Below are 20,365 nucleotides of genomic sequence, written 5' to 3'. Positions count from 1 at the left end.
CAATAGTGGAGAGGCTACTTTAAATGCCCTTCTCTGACAATGAGGTTGATGACTAACTTATATGCCATTCTAGAGCCTTCATCAAGTAGCTGATGGAAGCAGAAGCTAAACACTGAACTGAACTCCTGGAATCCAGTTACAGAGAGGGAGGAGTGATGAACAAAGGAGTTAGATAAGGCTGGTTAAACCTACAGAAACAGCTGACCTGAACAAGGGGGAGATCATGGACCCCAGACTGATAGCTGGGAAACCAGCATAGGACTGATCCAGACCCCCTAGACATGGGTGTCAGTGTGGAGGCCTTGGCGATCTATGGGCCTCTGGTACTTTATCAGTATTTATCCCTAGTAAATGAATGGACATTGGGAGTCCATTCCACATAGTGGGATATTCTCTAAGCCTAGACACATGTGGGGACAGACTAGGCTCTGCTGCAAATGGTATGACAGACTTTGAAGTTCCCTCATGGAAGGCCTCACCCTCCCTGGGGAGCAGAAAGGGGATAGGATAAGGGTTAGTGGGGGGCAGTGGAAGACTGGAGGGAGATGGAACTGGGATTGACATGTAAAACAAGCTTGTTTCTTAATTTAAATAAAGCAAAAAGAAAAAAAAAGAAGTGGGCAAAAGCCTAAATTATTTACAATTAAGGATGCATCATTGTAAGCTCAGAATAAACACAAAAGGCATATTCCATAATGAAGGTATGTAATTGGGGAGTGAAACAGCATTTTGTTAGCTGTTTAAAAATTATAAAATAGGGAATTTAGTTTTAAGAGATAATATTTGATAATAGGCATTGACAAAGCTTTTAAAACACTGTAAGAACACCATTTTGGCATTTGTATGCTGAAAGCTATTGGAGAATTAAACCCTTTACTGTGTTTCTTGTAGGGTAGGCAAATATCTACCACAGAGCAACATCTGTAGCTTTGTTATGCTTTATCCCACTCAGAGCCTTAAGTTGTTCAGGCAAGCACTGAACTTAATCACACAAGCATTACTAGTCTATTGTTCCACTGTAAGTGGAGTTGACTGTAAGCCATATAAACATAGGGAGGAACAATATAGTTCAAAAATAATTTCAAAAATAATTTTGAAAACCAATAATAGTTTGATCCAGTACTTTGGGACTGAAATAAGTCATCAGATGCTATTCATGTTTGAGAGTAGAAACACAGTATACTCTGGCACAGTAATTCTATTTAAAGAAATTATTATATAGAAATCAATTTATATTATTGAAAATATTATCTGTACATCTTTTCAAGGTTGTGTATTAACTCATTACCTTTCCCAGCTACCATAGCAACAACATAAATCAGTAATTCACCACAAACTTGACATTTTTAGACAATAATTTGATAACTTCTAACTCAACATATACCTTCCATCATATTCATTCTTTGTATCTGTTTTCTATTTGTTAAATGATGAAAATGGCATTTGTTAAGAGAAAAATATTTCATAGACTTTGTACGTTGTTAGATACCTTCCAGCACAAAATGTCAGATCACATAGCCAGCTTATACATTGGTTAAATAAATGGTAAAAAGATAATATGGACATCTGATAAATAAAATTCTATTGCCACTGGTGATTCTTTATAGTTAAAGAACCAGCATGTTAGAGATTAATGTCATTTCTGGAGATTCACAATGGGATTCAAGGGTTGATTGACAGATGTTATAAACAGTCAATTGTTAAATATTCATGAATTTTGTGGAGCAGTTGGCAGCATATCCTTAGTCTGAAATCAAACACGATTCATAGTGGGATTATTTATACTGCAGAAAATGGTAAGCTCAATAACTCAGAACTCCCATGGAGCTGTTCTTAAACACTTACCAGCAGACCACTGAGTCTAGGTTCTTTCTTCAAAATAGATCAAAGTTTGCAAACATCCCATTTATCTCATAGTGTGCATCATATTGGCATATGTAATTTAGAATAAATTCGTTTGTGTTTTTTCTGTTCCTTATAACTTTCAAAAAAAGATACATGAATGCTATCTCATCTTTTAGAGAGGTGTGTTTTTTTGCTGCCACTGTGAATATATCCAAAATATATAGGTATTTCTCTAATAAAGATTAATAAAACAACAGCCCTAAATATTTCCATATCACTTAACATCAAATAATTCACCTTGAAATTTCACAACACTGCTTTTTTGTTGTTGTTACATGATGCAACCGTAAAATAAGCATTTTTTTTAATTTTTCTTAAAAGTAAGTTGCTCTGTATGTTGATTTTGGGCCATTAATTCTTCATAAGCATCCCATTCCTAAAAATTCAGATTACAATAATGACTTTTAATTTCCATTCTATCTTCACTAGAAAAAATAATCTTAAGAATTTTTGGTCCTGTCCTTTGTAATTTTGTGACCATCATTTTTGCAAAAATAAACTTACATAACTTTTCCTAAAGTGAGTAAGTTTATGTGAATTTCTATGGTTGCATGAAGTCCTGAACTCATTTTCATGTCCTGGGGACTCTGAATTGAGAAAATTTGGTAGATGATGGGTCTCATAAATATATACAGATTATGGTGAGCACTTCAGATTCCCTTGGGGACTGGGACAGTGCTGATATGCAATCCTGAGTGAACCTCTAAAGTTTAGGATATGGAATGCTGTATACTATTCAGTTTTACCCCCAAACTCTATATGACACTCAGATATTCCAACCATAGTACTAGAAACTTACATAATAAATGAGAAGTAAGAAGACAATAATCAAACTAGAAACTACAAAATAGCTCCAGGCTCTCAAGGGAAATAAATGGGAGAAACATAAAACATTCACTGAGTCCTAATGAATTTAATACAATAAAAATATAAATGTTATAAGATGCTAATGAGAGATCCAGGATGCTTCATAATCTTCAAATAACATAAGGTTTACAGTTTTTTAAATATTTCAGAAGAATGCACTTTCTTTGAACACACTAGCAATTACATGCAATAGATTCAACCTCCTTCATGGACTTCTGTTAGTGAGGTGCTGTCATTGCCTATAAGTCCACAGGCACTCAGCTCCTTCTTTAGCTGTACTAGCCATGGAAATTACACACACATACACACACACACACACACACACACACACACACACACACACACACTCACACACACACACACTCACACACACTAACTCACACACACACACACACACACACACACACACACACACACACACAAACTTGTTGGCTTCTACTAAGTTTACCTCAAACTTTCCTCCTCCACTGATGTGGGAGTCCATTCTGTATGCTGTTAAGATTCATCGCTTTTAATGGTTGGTAGATGAAGCTGATTTAGCCAGTGGTCAGTCAGAATTGATCCAGGAGTGAAATCCAAACAAAAATCTTTTGTGTATGGAGAGAAAGAAGGCAGAGTCACAGAGACGCCATGTAGCTACTGGAGAAGCAAGATATGAGGTAATAAGCCATAAGCCTCAGAGAAATGGTTTAACTTAATTGTGAGCTATCCATTAATATGCCTGAGCCATTGGCAAAGCAATTGTAATTAATACTATGCCTTAGAGTGGTTATTTGGGAACTGGCAGGCAGGACAAGAATCCTTCATTTACACTCTAACTTTTCTAAAAACATCACCATTCTATCAAAACCCCTCCCCCTTATTCAATTACACCATGAAGGTAGAAGAAAATGCCCTTGTATATCATTGCTCTAAATATGTGCTTCTATCAATGCCTCTCCATAGTTGACCAGCATTGGCCTCTACTACCATCATCAATATGCTAAATCCTTCACAGTGTTTCTGTCATCACCATACTCATGTTCCCATGTGTTTCTCTCTTTTGACTTAATTAAACACCGGTGTATTAATGTCACATTTAACATACTTATTCATTCTTGGATTTCTCATTCTTTTAGTATGCTGAATGACTGGGAACCATCACAAGCCATATATCAGAGAGAGTCTCCTGAGTTTGAGGAGACCTGCTCATCTGTGCTGCCATGATGCTCTCTTAATGGACACACTATTGTTAGACACCACCTAATTGGATATGAGAGTTCTTTGATCTCAGATAACTGTTGCTGTATTATTCAGGGTTCTCTAGAGTAACAGAGTTTACAGAATGAATCCCTCTTTCAATATATACCTATATACTTAAATGTACATACACACATAGGATGTATGATATTTATTGGAATGACTTAGAAGCTGTGGTCCAACTAATTCAACAATGGCTGACATGAATGGAAACTCCAAGCATCCAGTAATTGTTCCAGTCAGGAGCCTGGTATCTCAACTGTTTTTAGTGTACACTGGAATCCCAAAGAATTAGGCTTTAATGGCAGTGAAAGAATGGACTTATTAGAAAAACGAGAGCAAACAGGCAAAGGAGAAAAGCTTCCTTCTTCCACGTCCTTAAGTAGACTTCCTTCTGAAGGCATGGCCCTGATTATATCTGGATTAAAGGTGTGTCTTGATACTTCAAACACCCAGATTAAAGGTTTAGAAGTATATCTTCCCCACTTGAAATCCTTAAACATGTGCCCCCATTGTTTTGTTTTTACTTAATTCCAAATGTAATCAAATTGACAAACAAACATAATCATCGCACTTGAAGAGATGTAACATTTTTATGGCAAGAAGTCAAAGAAAAAAATGACTGAATACTGGCAAAAATAATCAAATAAGGAAAGGTTCTGGACTACTCGATTTAAATGTAAACAAGTACATCAGAAAAATAATAGTAAAGGCGATAAACAGCATATTCTTTCTCAGTGTGTGCATAAATACAGACCCATGACTGCTCAAGAAGCATTGAATAAGTTGACTATTGAGTGCACAGCTGCAAATGTGGTATCTGTCTCATTCCCCACCTTCCCAAGTCTTGGAGATCACTGAGAAAGAATGAGCAGAAAGTATGTAAGAGCCAGAGGTAGTAAACAACAACAACAACGACACTTTTTCAGAAACAATAGACTAGTTACACATATGAACTCACAAGTTCTTGTGACAGCATGCATACATTAGCTTGGGCTGGAGTCAACCAAACAGCATAGAGGATAGGTAGCCAGGATGTTTCAGTCATTTCTGAGAAACCATTAGCAATTGAAAGCTTCTGGAGAAATTGCTTTTCTTTAGGGGTGTGGCCCTACGAGGGCAAACAATATCTAGTGGATGTCCATGTACCTAAGAGTATGCAGGCAGCACTAATGGGACTCAAAGGGTTCTTAAAAGGTGTACACAAAATTGTGTGGTTTAGAAGCTGGACCTGGGAGAAAACAGAAGTCAATATATGGAATTCTCAAGTCCTTAATAACACATCTTAAATTTGTATCCCAAAGTAAGCCATAAAAGTGATCTTGAGAAAATCAAAATATTAGCTCCTATAAACTTTGGGTTATGAATAATAAGCAGTTAGGTTTAGAAGTATTAGATAGAAAAAGAATGGCTTTCTATAATAATCTGGAAATGAAATAACATTAGGCTCTTAAAAGGGAAACCATTACATAAAGAAACATTTCATATTCTTCAAACTTTCAAAAGTAAAGACCAGTAGAATATATAGCAAAATTTATGTATTATAAAACTGATTTTTATTCAATTTCAGGAGCAGGGAATGCTTTAAATTAATGAAGCAAGCTAATTTCAATTGGGAATTTTATAAGGCATTATAATATAAATGATACTGGTAAATTATCAGATGCTTTTTAAACTTGTTGAAAGCAGGCTCTGGGAGTGATCAGGCCCTTTCTTATCTCTGCCAAACATCCAGTACCTGACTCTGTAATTGGCAAAGGGGAAAAAGCAACTAAGTGCATTACAATTCTCTTTCATTCAAGCATGGTATGCACTCACTCATATATGGATATTAGACATAGAGAAAAGTAGTACCAGCCTACAATCCACACTGCCAGAGAAGCTAGAAAACAAGGACGACCCTAAGAGAGACATACATGGTCCCCCAGTGAAGCAGAAAGGGAAAGAGCCCCTAAGCTAACTGGGAGCATGGGGAAAGGTGAAAGGGAGATAAGAGAAAGAGGAGGGAAGCAGAGAAGTGGGGAGGAGAACCTGAGGGAGCAGGAAGTTTGAATTGGGAGAGGAATAGAGGAGAGCACGAAAAGAGACACGCCACTAGAAGGAGCCACTAGAGGTTTAAAGAGAAATCTGGCACTAGGGAATTGTACAGAGATCAACAAGGATGACCCCAACTAGCAACCTAAGCAATAGTGTAGAGGCTACCGTAAATGCCTTTCCCCTATAATGAGATTGACGACTACTTTAAATGCCACCCTACAGCCTTCATGCAGTAGCTGATGGAAGCAGAAGCAGACACCCACAGCTAAGCACCTAGCCCAACTCCTGGAACCCGGTTTCAGAGAGGGAGGAGTGACCAACAAAGGGATCAAGACCACACTGGGAAAACCTGCAGAAACAGCTGACCTGAGCAAACAGTCTGACAGCTGGGTAACAAAGGACCAAACCAGGCCCCCTGAATGTGCGTGTCAGCTAGGAGCATTGGACAGTCTATGGGGCCTCTGGCAGTGGGACCAGGATGCATGTCTAGTGCACGAACAGACTTTGAGTGCCCATTTTCCATGGAGGGATATTCTCTTAGCCTAGGTACACAAGGGAAGGCCAAGCCCTGCCCCAAATGACTCAACAGATTTTTATGATCCCTCATGGAAGGCCTCACCTGCCCTTGGGCATGGATGGCAGATGGGATGGAAGGTGGTCAGTGGAGGGCATGGGAGGATGGGAGGGAGAGGGAATTGGGATTAATATTTGCAATAAGATTGTTTCTAATTTAAATAAAATTTATAAAAAATTCTCTGTCATGTAGAAAACCTAGAAGGAAACCATTTTCAACACATTAATATCACTTATTTCTTGATATCTGTGTCTAAAAACCCTGTAGTGGGAATAGCTCAACAGGAACTCTACTGACTGCCTTAGTTAGCATTAGAGTTATTTGATGAAATACCACCTCCAAAAGTACCTTGGGGAAGAAAGTTTTGTTTTGCTTACAAATCCTGAATCACAGTATATCTTGGTAAGTGAAGGCTCAAATTGGACAAGGACCTGAAAGCAGAATTGATTCCGAGGCCATGGAGGGATGCAGCTTTCTGACTTGCTCCTTAGGCTTGTTAAGTCGCTCTCTTAAAGAATGCAGGACCACTTGGCTGGGCACTTCCCCATGAATCACTAGCTTAAAAAATACACTACAGGTTGATTACAGCTTAATATTAAGGAGGAATTTGTTTCATGTGGGGATCCTTCCTGGCAGATGTCACTAGTCTACATCAAGTTGACATTAAACTGGCCAGCACACTGCTCCGACTGGTGCTACTGTTGGCTGTGGTAAGCACCCAATTTGGTGATAATGTTTATCTTTTGGTATTTGTTCTTTTACAAAGAAGCCTCACTCCACAGGCCACGTAGCTTCTCCTGATACACTTTCAATGGGAACTCGAGCTGAGTGCCTCATGGGGGCTTTCCAGTGGCTTTCTCCTATTGCTTAAGTTAAAATTTGATTTTAACTTGTTTTAATTTGATTTCAACTTTGTTTTACTTCCCATCAATTGTTTCTCTCTGTTACCAACATTTATTCTTTAACTTTTGCTGTATTATATGTAATAAACCCCTCACTCGAATCCAAAAGTATGTACTACATAATAAAACAAAAACAAGTTATTTGGGTAAATATCAAAATGTAGATGACAGGGGTACAGATGGAAGATTGGGAGGACCAGGGCCAAGGCTGAGGAGGCCACCACCACAGCTTCTACAGAGGGTTCATCATCGGTCTTAGGGCCACAGATATGGTGGAGGTGGTGGCCATGGTTTAGCCTGTGGAACTTGAAGAAGTTAAGACAAAGAGAAAAAAATTGCATCCTTGTCACCAAGATGGACTTCCTGGTTAAGGACGTGAATATTAATCTGTGGAAGAAATATACCTCTTCTCCCTGTCTATTAATGATTTCAAAATTATTGACATTTTTCCTGGGACCATCCCTAAAAGATGAGGCCCTAAGTATCAGGTTAGGCTCTGGCTGGCCAGCAGACAAGGTTCAAGGCTATTGTTGTTGGTGGTGACTATAATGATTATGTTGGCCTTGGTGTTAAGTACTCCAAAGAGGTAGCTCCTGCCATCCAAGAGGGCATCGTTTTGGTCAAACTTGCCATGGTTCCTGTGGGAAGAGGCTACTGAGGAAAAAGGAAGGCACCCTGTCACCACACTATTAATGTAAGGTGACAGGGCGCTATGGCTCTGTGCTGGTATGTCTCATTCTTGCCATAATATGCACTGGCACCCTCTCTGTTCCTGTGGCCAAGATGCTGTTGCTGATATCCAATATTGTTGACTGCTACACATCAGCAAAGGGCTGCACTGCTACCATGGGCAACTTTTTCAAGGCCACCTTTGATGCTATCTCCAAGAACTACAAATACCTGACCCCCAGCTTCTGTAAAAGGGGTGTGTTCCCCAGATCTTCTTATGGTGAATTCACTGATATCTTGTGAAAACTCACAGCAGAGTCTCCATTCAGAGAACACAGACTCCTCAAGCTGAGGCAACTACATAAATGGCTTTATAAATGAAAAATAAAGTACATAAAATCTGCTAAAAATAAAGAAAAACCATGGAACATACAGGACAAAAACAAAAATTAGAAAGGTAGATACAACCCCTCAAAAGATATGAAGATGGCTTACTTCTGAATTTAAAATGAGAGAGAAACATAAGACATATTTCTTTCTTTCCCTTGGTGATTTTGTTTCTTCTATAATTTCCTTCGTCTTTTTGGTGATTGAAACTCAAGAGTATATATGCCACATTAAATTATGCACTGTTCTGTGTCTGAAAAGCTCACATGCTATTGTCTAACCCAACCTTTTCTTTCTGCTACAGTTAACTCTTCCTATCAAAGCATCCCAAATTTTTATCTATTTTTAGATAGGGAGCTTGCAGTTAAGGTGTCAATTGATTAAATTTCATCAATTTGTTTATATTCTTAGATGTCATGTCTTTTTCCACTTAATTCCTGAAGTCTGTTATGATGCTTGGCTTAGAGAACATGGCCAGTGGAGAGCAAACAAATCACTTCAGCCACTTTGTTCTTTCTTTAATAAATGTTAGTGGGGAAGCATATGCATCCAAATTAGAAAGTCAGGTGTCCAACGGATGGCTAAAAGGATTTTATCCTTAAGATATTCTGCTTTTTATGTAAACATCCACCGACAAATGCCAGGCTTAACCTGTGCAATACTGCTAAAAAAAAGTCTACACGTAGATAAACAAATTCATTTCTTACTCCTTATTCCCTTTCCTTGTAGAACTAGACTCTTTAATATATACTATTGGTCTGATAAATTTCCCTTTGAAGAACAGTCTGGTTTTGCAGATAAAATAAATATTTAATTTTTTATTTTCAAACACAGAAAAATGAATAGTCAGCATAAGGCATAAACTGATATTAAAACTTTTATGAAATATATACACACATGTATACTTACTTGTAGATATTATGTGTGCATATATATATATATATATATATATATATATATATATATATGGATTTATGTGTTGACTCCTCAGCCATTAGCCTGTCTGCAGTGAGCTATCAGAAATAACTGCTAATAGCTATGCAAAAGCTAGATAATTCTTAAATGCCTCCAATATATATCATCTTGCTGTTTAAAAATAAGATTTAAAAGCAATCTGGAAACACTTACTCACCTCCATAATCTATGGTGAGTAATAGACTGTAATTATATGATCTTATTTGTAAATAAAATTATTCATTCAATTAAATAAAGATGCATGAGTTCCATTTGGCACTGTTGAGAAAACATGTTTAAAAACAAAATCTGCTACCATTTCCAGAAAAACCTGTCCACAAAACAAAGACAAAGAAAACTGCTTAACTCCCAGTCTTCCTCAATTTTAGTCCTTAATCTTTCATATTCAGAACAGGAAAGGTCCGAGAGCTAGCCTAACAGTATCATAGGCTATGGGCTGAGATCCAGGCACCCTTTTTTTTTTTTTTTTTTTCATTTTGCAGTGTGGCTAGATACATGATCAGACATCAGAGGGTTGGGCATTCTTGCAATACCTTAACGGTTCTGAAATACACAGCATGGTACTAAGGAAGTTAAAAGTTTGAATGTAACCACTTTATTTAAAGTTTTTTTCTTTAAATGAAACCAAGTTGAAGTGAACCTGATTTTGTTGACCATGTATGTGAATTATAGATGCAACATGCATTGGTAGAATCTTGTGATGGTCTAATGTGATACCTCGTTTTTTACATATCCCAGTTGTATGTATTTATATAAACTCCTGCTTTGCTCTGATTGGAGGATTTCCAGGACTGCTGTCTTCTGAACTTTGTTTTAAGTATGTGTATCCTTTGCTTGTATTTTGTATTAAGAAAAAGTAAGGAAAAGAACCTCTTATTGTTGAGCATGTTGGCATTGTCCCCTTTATTTTTTCTTTCTTTTGGGGGACATATGAAGCAAGTTATTTTCTGTATCTTTTTCTTTTCTTTTGTAAACCTTTTGGTTTGTTTTGTTGTAAGATGGCTTTATAAAAGGGCTTTTGTAACCCCCACCAAAAAAAGAAAAATGCTTAAACGCTGAATAAGTATGAAAGCAGGGGCTTAAAATTGATCTGCTCCAGAAATCAATAAGAAAGGCAAGATTCTCTCCTTTAACTCAGTCATGAAAACAGCAGTCCACTGCCTATGTGTTCTGGAGAACAGGTCACTCATCCTCCACTAAGGGGACTAGATTGTAGTTTATGTCACACTTGCAGATTAACTTTGTGTTTTCTGTAGTCACTTGTACTTTCTGGTCCCTTTAAATGAAACAATACCCTCCAACTTTGTGGACAAAGTAAGTACAATTTAAAATAAAGACAGCTAAGATAACAATCCTCTAACCCAAGAAAGCAATTCTATATACAAAGAAACTGGAAATGAGTACTCATCTGCAGTCGTGAGCTGAGTACACTTCAAACTTAGACTCTGGAGCCTTGATAAAAGCATCCCTGTTGCTAATTTATCCTTTTTAGTTCATGCATATACATTTCAAAGGTCAAACACGTAGATAATGAATTTTCTAAAGCAAATATCTTAAGAGAAATGAGGTCAGGGAAAAGTAGAATTTAAGCAGGGAGAATAAGTTTTAAGACCCTTATTTTTAATCTGTATTTGCCTTTAAAGCAGACCCAAAATTGCAAGGAGACATAAGGAATTTGTTGGTTTTAGCCTGATAGGTGGCCCACTGTAATCCTAGCATTCAGGAGGATCAGATGTTCAAAGCTAAGCCTAAAGCTTATCAAACAAATCAAAACACAAACTTTGTTGGTTTTAAGCAAAGATTTTCTTTTTACTTCCATTAAAGATGACTTCAAAGGTAGAAAAAATATATTAAAAAGAAGCCTATCACCGAATGTCACAGCTGTTCTCTTGCACAGAACCATGGTGAGGCTTAGCAAATGAATCATAAAAGAATTATGAACAAACAACTAAAACACTGTGGACCTATGTTTCAATGCAACCACAAGGAAAAAAAGACTGCCTAACAGACTGAACTGGGTAATACTATCCCTTGCTTGGCATTCCTATAGATTCTTAAACCTTAGATTAGCGGTGTTGTTTGGAAAGACAATACAGAACTACCAAGAAGGTGATGTAAATGGATGTCAGTGTTTGATGAGAACCCACAGAAATTTCTATACTTTTATACCTGAACAAGGTACACACAGCTTCAGAAGAAATAGGGGCAGTTTATAAAGATGTGATAACTTCTAAGGGGGGAATCAAGCAAAGGAAATAAACAGCTTAGTGGCTAAAACTAAACAAAGATTGGGACTTTAATGTCACTTAGCAGAAGCTTTCAGGTTATTTGTATAGTGTGGGTTTTCCCACACATCACGTTGCATGTGGTTCTCTGTGAAGTGGCTTATACCATGTCTCTAATAGCATGCTAAATCTTCACCCAGAGATGTGCTTTGTTTTACTATTAAATCAGGCAGCACACCCTCATATGTGGGTTATCTATGCATGTTGCTGTGTCAGTGGTGGCTTTAGTCATCCAAGGCTTTCAGGTTTCCTCTTTGCTAACTGATGATACACTTTGTGTAAGGCATTCAGGTTTCCTTCTGTACTTTACATTCCTTCCTCAGAAGCACGCCATTAAAAGTTATCTTTACTAGTAACGTATGCAGATTTTATGATATGAATTTAGACTCAGGAAAAAATGATAATTCAGGTAAGTGGAAAGATAGGCAATACAGCAATAGCAGTGAGGAATGTTTGTATTTAAACAAAAAGGCACAAGACGACAAAAGTGAAGAGCAGGTTCAGCTAGCTGTGGAAGCCAGAAAGGAGAATGACAGTCTTGAAATAAATGAAAAAAAGATGATCTGGGGAGGGGAAAGACAGCTTAAGGAATAAGGGAATAATACAAAGAGATGAGTTAGAGGCAGTACCAGACGTTGATGAAAGGATGTTGGAGCAGCTAGAGACGGGAGGGGGGGGAATGCCAAAGGAATCCGGCATTTGTGTTTGAGAGAAGCCCATGAATCTCTCTTATGGCTTGTCAAAATGATTCCGATAATAACTTGAAAGGCTAAAGAAGCTGATTTTAATATTTCTATATCAGAATTTGGTCTTTTGTTTTCTTGAAATTAATTTTTTTTAAAATTCTCATTGTTAAAATAATATTTTAAAACTCATCAAGGAGGAATACAAAAATAGTAAAATCCCATCATTGTCATATTCTTCTTTGATATTCACTCTTTTGGATTTGCTATTTATGATTTTCCTTATGATCTTTTAAAAATACAGAGTTTATTAGTAGCCCATCACATAGGCTTGGATATCTTTAAAATCCCAGTGCTGAAACTCATTGTCTGCATCATAGATTATGTAGTTATACTTTTGTTTTAATTTATAAAAGTTGTAGAAATTATATTACTTATAATCCTGTGTGTATATTTATAGCATAAAGCTTAGTTCCAGTTAATCCCTGCATAACCAATAATTTTTCTATACCTACACCACATTTGATTCATATTGTATATGCCAATGGCCTACTTCAAATAAATTTATAGTCATTATTTCTACATTAAAGTTCAAATTATGGAATGATATTTCTCAGTAATTTGTTATAATATGCCTGCATTTGCATCTTCTGGAAGAAACCTTATAATGTCTCTACTCCATTTCCTTTTCTTCTCTTTCATTCTAACTGCTTTAATTTTATTCTTTTATTAACCAGATCCTTGGTCTTTGATGCTTTTATTGTATTCCACTAGGATATGTTGTAGTGAACAACAGTCTATTTGAAAGAGTTCTCTTACATGTAACCGACCTAGAAAGAAATAAAAATGTTAAAATATCTCTATGGTAACTGGGTTCCCAGGGCCAAGGGCCAGAGGGGACCTTGTATATCAAACTTTCTACAAGGATTTCAATGATTGTGTTTTATGGAATGTTGTTAGTCTTGAGACAGATTATATTGGGCTATCTTTAGCCCTTTAAATAGACATTTATTTACCCCTGTATCTGATTGTGCTATTTAGTTTTTTGTTGTTGTTTTGTTTTGTTTTGTAAGCTAGGATCATCAAAGTAACCCCAGTTGGAAAAAAATGTCTGCATCAGTTTGCCCTTTAGGCAAATTTGTGGGGTTTTTGTTTGTTTAATGTTTGATATGAAAGGGTCCAGCCCACTATGGGGAGTACTGTTCCTGGGCAGGTAGTGCTGTATTGAATAAGAAATGAAACTGAGCAAGTCACAGGGAACAAGTGAGCAATTCATCCATGGCCTCTGCTTCAGTTCCTGCTTCTGGGTTTTTGCCATGAGTTCCTCTTGCCCTGACTTCCTCATTGATGGACAGAAACTTGGGATGTATAAAATGAAGAAAACACTTTTTTCACAAATTTGCTTTTTATCATGGCAAGAGAAACCTATGTAATACAGTCATTTAATGTCCTTATGATAGACAAATCCTTTTGAAATTGAGAAATGGACTCCACTAACCTGAAGACTGTCAATGCCATTAGCTAATATGTGAGATCTAGAGCAGAATTCTCTCTCCTTTGCTGAAACCACCTACCTGCTGCTTCCAACAATGCCTTTTTAAAATGTCTTGATTTATGATTTTCTTTGGTCTGTCCTGTAAATACTTTATGAAAATGTTAGCATGATACAATATGGTCTTTGGGATAACTCGACTTGATATCCCTGAGGCCAGGGTTGCTCATTTGGCTCCAGAATTAACTATCACTTATTTCCTCGGAGATGAGAACTGTGGTTTTGATTTTTTTTGTTTGTTAGTTCTTATCAATGCTTCTTAAAATACTAGATTTATCATATGCTTGATCTCATCCTCATAGAGTCTTTTCATTACCCCAGGTTATAAAAGTGAAGCCCCAGAAGTGAGTTGACATTTTTATTTCATTTAAAATAATTTCAGAAACGAGAATTATACATTAAGCATTAGTTATAGATGTCAAAATGTTTATCTCCAAAGTATGTCTAGAATTTATCAGTACATTAATAGATGCATGATTGATTGATTATTTATAATGACACTGAAAATGTATGGAAGGCTGTTTTTTTTTTTCTTACAATATCTCCAATGGCAGAGAACCCCTCTTTCTATTGCTGCTCTGACTAATTCATTCTGTTTGGGAATTTAAACACATCATTGTCTCCATCAATTTACTTACCTTTTTATCTCATTCATTATACTCAAGGTCTTCTTTCTTTTCCATTAGCATATAATATATACATGCCACATTTCTTTCTTTGTTCCTTTGTTCTCATTTATTGAAAACAGATTCTTTATACAATATATCATGATAGTTTCCTCCCCCTCTATGCTTCCCACCTATTCCCCCACCTCTCCTCCTACTGAATCCACTCCCCTTTGTCTCTCATTAGAAAAGAAGAGGCTTCCAAGGTATTAACAACCAAACACGATCAAATAAAATAATAAGATGAAGCCAAACCTATCAAAGTTGGACATGGCAATCCAATAGTAAGAAAAGAGTCCCAAGAGCAGGTACAACAGTCAGAAACCTTCTCATTCATAATCAGGAGTCTCATAAAAATACTAATGTAACAGCTATAATATATATGCTGAGATCCTGGTGTATAGACCCATGGAGGACCTGTGCTTGCTACTTCAGTCTCTATGAACTTACATGTGCCTTGCTTAATTGATTTGAAAGTCTTGTTCTCCTGGTGTCTACCATCCCCTCTGGCTCTTACACTCTTTCTGCCTCCTCTTCCCGCAGATTCCCTGAGCTATGATGGGAAGGATTTGAAGGAGACTTCCAATATAGATTCTCTCTCTCTCTCTCTCTCTCTCTCTCTCTCTCTCTCTCTCTCTCTCTCTCTCTCTCTCTCTCTCTCTCTCTCTGTTTGTGTGTTTCCAGAATGTCTGGTTGTGGGTCACTGAATCTGTTTCCATCAGCTTCAGGAGGAAGCCTCTCTGATAATGACTGGATAAGCTACTGATATATGAGTATAGTAAAATATCATTAGTATCATTTTATTATTTTAAGACCAGGAGTGTTTGGTTTTCCTTAAGACCTATAAGCTATCTAGTCTCTGGTTCCTGGTTACACAAATACTGTCTGGTGTGGTTCCTTTTGGTGGAGTGTGCCTTAGATCAAATCAGACATTCATTGGCTACTCACATCCATTCTGTGACACGGTTACCCTAGCATTTTATATTTTGCGGTCACGACAGATTATGTATCCAAGGTTTTGTAGCTGAGTTGGTGTCTACCTTTGTCTTTTGGTAGCATGCACAATACCTTCCCACACTAAAGTGACTAGAATGTGTGGGTGAGGCTCCATTTAGACACCAGATCAACTTTCACAAGTTCAATGAGTTGTGTGGGTGTTAGCCTCTGCAACGGGGTCCCACTGTCAGTTGGCAGAGAAGCATTTTAATTTATGGGTTGTTTAGGGATTTCCATGGGACCCTCTTGAACAATAACTTAAGTGAATGCACACTAGTCCCACCAGTAGAAGCCTCTTCTGGCCATGTGGTTAGGATTTCTGGCCATAAATCCCCCATCATTAGGATTTCTCATTAGGATCACCTTAGATTCCAGGGAGTTTCCACTGTACTAAGCTTCAAATTTCTCCATCTGCCTCCAGTGCAGAATCTATTCTATTCTCTCCTCCCAGAGAGATCCCAGTTTTCACACTCCTTGACTCTTCCTCTCTACTTCACTTCTCTATGGAATGTAGTTTGGTTGCCATTTACTTAATATCTGATATCTACTTATGAGTGAATACATACCATGTTCATTTTTCTAGGTCTGAAATACCTCACTAAGGATGATTTTTTTCTACTTGCATTCATTTGCTTGTAATTTTCATTTTTAACAGCTAGGAAATACTCCATTGTGTAAATGTACTATATATTTTTTATATATTTTTCAGTTAAGGGACATCTAGGTTGTTTCCAGTTTCTGGCTATTATGAATGAAGTTACCATGAACATAGTTGAGCAAATATCCTCATGGTGTAGTTGAGTATCCTTTGAGTATGTGCCCAAGAGTAGTATAGCTGGGACTTGAGGTGTGTCAGTTACCTACTGTCTGAGGAACGGCCATATTTATTTCCATAACAGATGTACAAGTTTGCTCTCCTGCCAGCAATGGAGGAGTGTTCCCCTTGTTCCACATCCTTTCCAGTGTGAACTGCCATTTGGTTGAGTAAAAGACACCAAATAAAAGAATTTAACATTTTGCTTCTCTCTTGCACCAATGATATTTGCACGAGTAAAACAAAATGCAGGGCTAGTGAGAAGATTCAGTGCATGAAGGCACTTGCTGCCAAACCTGAATTAGATCCATTGGCAATATGGAAGAAGTAAAGAACAAACTCTTGTAATTTGTCCTCAGACCAACACTCACACACACACACACACACACACACACACACACACACACACACACATATTTATATGTTTCATTTAAATGTTTTGAAGTTAATAGAAATAGGCTGAATCTCTTTCTATTGTTTTTTTCCAATGACTATTTTTTTCATCTGGAATATATTCTAAAATTCCACTTTTCATAAGATATATTTTATATTGGGCCATTTTCATGTATTGACTATTATAGAAAATGATTAGTACTATGAAAAGTTACTATATTATGTATTTATATAAGATCCTAAGTACTAATTTTATTAATTTATCTCTCAAATGAAATATGGAATAATGTGTACTTTATAGCTAATCCCAATATAACTTTTACCATTAAAACATCCTCCCATATTACATAAATTTGATATGGTAACAAAATCTATTTTGTAATTCTGTAGGATAGAATGGATGACTGAGCACTGAAAAGTACATGTCAATCTTGCAGAAGACCCAACTTCAAGTCCCAGAACTCACATCTGGGAGCTTACTAGTCTATGTAAGTTCAGCTCTAGGAGATCCAATACCCTTTTCTTGCCTCTGTGGACACCTGAATTCAATTGTGCACACACTCCACCCACCCACACACCCCCATACATATAATTAATATCAAAAGAAATAAAAAATGTAGGTACATATACAAAAGTCAATGATATCAACTTTAGAAATACTATGATTGCTTTAAGGTGTATTCAGCAGTTTTGGACTATTATTTTTATTTGTCTTCTATTTTATTATTTTCATTTGTTTATTTAGTGAAGGGGCATGAATACCACATCATATGTGGGGGACAGAGACCAACAGTTGAACTCATTCTCTTCCTCCTCCATGTGGTATCTTAGAAGTGAACTCATTCACATGGCAGTGAATGCCATATTCACTCATCCATCTCACCAGGCCCAGGTGTGGATTGTTACCAAGTAGTGGATATGATATGGAAGTATAATTATCTATTTGAGTATCATTTTTCCTTATTGTGATTATTCTTAAAAATTAGAGTACCTTTTAAGATACTCTATTCATGATAACTTCGTAGAGTACCTGACTTAAATTTATTTATTAGTGTTAGTTGCTTCAAAAATAGTCAGTTGTACTCAAGATAGCTAGTTGTCAACACTCTGAAAATATATTTTCATAATAAGAATAAATTCATACAATGAAAGAATATACACTTAATTTTCTTTTTTTCCAAAAGTGCCTTACACTTTCCATAAATTCCAGTATATATATATATATATGTATATGTATATGTATATGTATATGTATATGTATATGTATATGTATATGTGTGTGTGTGTGTGTGTGTGTGTGTGTCCATAGAGCACAAATCAGAATGACTTTTGCTAAGATAAACCCTCATTAAAATAATTGCATATTACAATATGCAAATTATTTAAATAAGAGTTTAAAATATGAATTAGGTTAACATAAGGCATAGCTGTACACCCTTGCCCTTACATGCTGCTCTTAGCCATTTTCATCTTCAACTGACTGGGGTTGGCCAGCTGATTTCAGTCCTGTGCCAATCAACTCTGATGCTGAAGTTTCATCTTCACTAGAAGAAAGATACAGTAAGAAAACAACATGTGACTCAACATATGCCTGTAAATTTCAGGAAGCCTCTGAAAGACAAGATTCTTAAGATTCCTCCACTAGGTGGTGTGGACAGTAAACAACTGTTAGGGGTTTCACTCATCTGAGAAGCTGAGTGCACACCATGTAGAGGCCTCCAGGTTTACAGATTCCATGTAAAAACATTAGCTATGCTAGGGTGGGCTTTTTGGCTACACATCTGAGTTCCCAATAAAAACAAATAATGAGGACTTGACTGCTCCTAGGTATGGGGTGATGAGGTTTATTGTATATACCAGGGAGAAAAGAGATAGAGGCATCTGGAATGATCCAGACTGAACTGGGACATGAGAGTAGGGGTGGGGGGAGGGAGGCTGGTAAAGAATCAGGAGCCAAGATGCCAGGAGTGAACCAGGAGAGCAAACAGGCCAGGAGAGTAAGAATCAAGACACACTGTAGGCAAAATGGCTGAGGTTATATGGAGAAGAAGCATTAGGGGAAAGTAAGTGAAGCTCAGAGGCTGGAGCAGGTGAGGGTGGGGGGGGGTCATGCCAGCAGGGTGACTGTGTAACACTGTGGGTAGGGACTGAGGGAGACTGGCTGTCAGAGTCTATTTTGATATGTGAAAAAAAGCCCCTTTGATTCATAGATGTTTGTGTCATAGCTAACTCTTATTCCTGTAACTAAACCATAATGAAGTCTTTGTATATCAGTGAAATTGCTGTTTTGGTCTGTTTTGGTTATCTATGTTAAGCAGACATTTGTTCAAATCTGTCTACCAAATTTATACAGCAAATGAATAATATATTTTCTGTCACTGACTTTTTCTTACCTGGCTTGTCTTTCATCTATTCATCATTTATCTTGTTTCTTTATCAATCAGATCTAGTATGGTAGCGACACAATTGCACATGCATATTTTGTATTTTTCCCTAACTCTACAATCAGGCTAAATCCCTCAAACACAGAGAGTGTGTCTCACTCTCAATCTCTCACAGACTACTCTTAATATCCTTGCCATTTTCCTGTGTGATTGACCCTCATGATGCCATTGGAAATAGATACAAAGTTGCCTCATTTCTTAATTTCAACATCACCTCCCTCCATACAACTTTATAACTTCAGTTGTATAATTTACTTTTAAAGGTTACTTTCTTCTTGTACTAATTTAAAACACCAAATAGATCTAAATAATTAATTTTGAGAGACAACCACCAATAATGGGTACATAGTCCTAGGGCTATAGAAAATATAAGCCAGTATAAAAGAAAGATTTCATGGATCTGTGTTCAGTAAAAGACCTATGAATGTAGAATCTGTTCATTTATTACCCTCTGTGTTTCCGCATGTGATCATCAATGTTCCCTTTTATTTCAGAAACATATTAACATAATTTATTTGATTTTAAAAATAATTCTCCAAATGAAATTCTTTGAATACAGTTTTTATTATTTGTCTGTTTTTTTTAGTTCTCAGCATTTCTTTAAAACACCTGAATTACAAAACCATCATTAAATTTAATATTTATTTCCTCAGTGCTACTGACAGAACTCTGTGCTTGTGTATAGTTATGAGTTATGTATTTATACAAGATTGTAATTTCCAATGGCGAAACCAGCATTAACATGAAATTTAACATTCTGCTTTCTCCATTTCATTTCATTATTACATAAATCATTCAAAACAGTAACAGTTTGACTAATAATATTATTAATGGATTTTGAAATTAGATGCAACCTTGATTAGAAAAAATAAATCATTGTCTGTCAGGCTAAGGAACTACAGCACCATATTAGGAGGTAGGGAATAAGGTCCAGTGACTTCAGAGATAGTTCTGACACTCCTTCTCTGTCTTCACACA

At 36.7% G+C, this 20,365-nt stretch overlaps 1 pseudogene; it reads left to right on the top strand.

Moving 5' to 3' along the window:
* Positions 1 to 7,236: 7,236 nt before the first annotated feature.
* On the top strand, positions 7,237 to 8,558 carry LOC118239530 (annotated as a pseudogene).
* The last annotated feature ends 11,807 nt before the right edge of the window (positions 8,559 to 20,365 follow it).

This window comes from Cricetulus griseus, assembly GCF_003668045.3.
Source record: "Cricetulus griseus strain 17A/GY chromosome 1 unlocalized genomic scaffold, alternate assembly CriGri-PICRH-1.0 chr1_0, whole genome shotgun sequence".
Taxonomy (NCBI): domain Eukaryota; kingdom Metazoa; phylum Chordata; class Mammalia; order Rodentia; family Cricetidae; genus Cricetulus; species Cricetulus griseus.
This window is presented reverse-complemented; position numbering and strand designations above follow the sequence as displayed.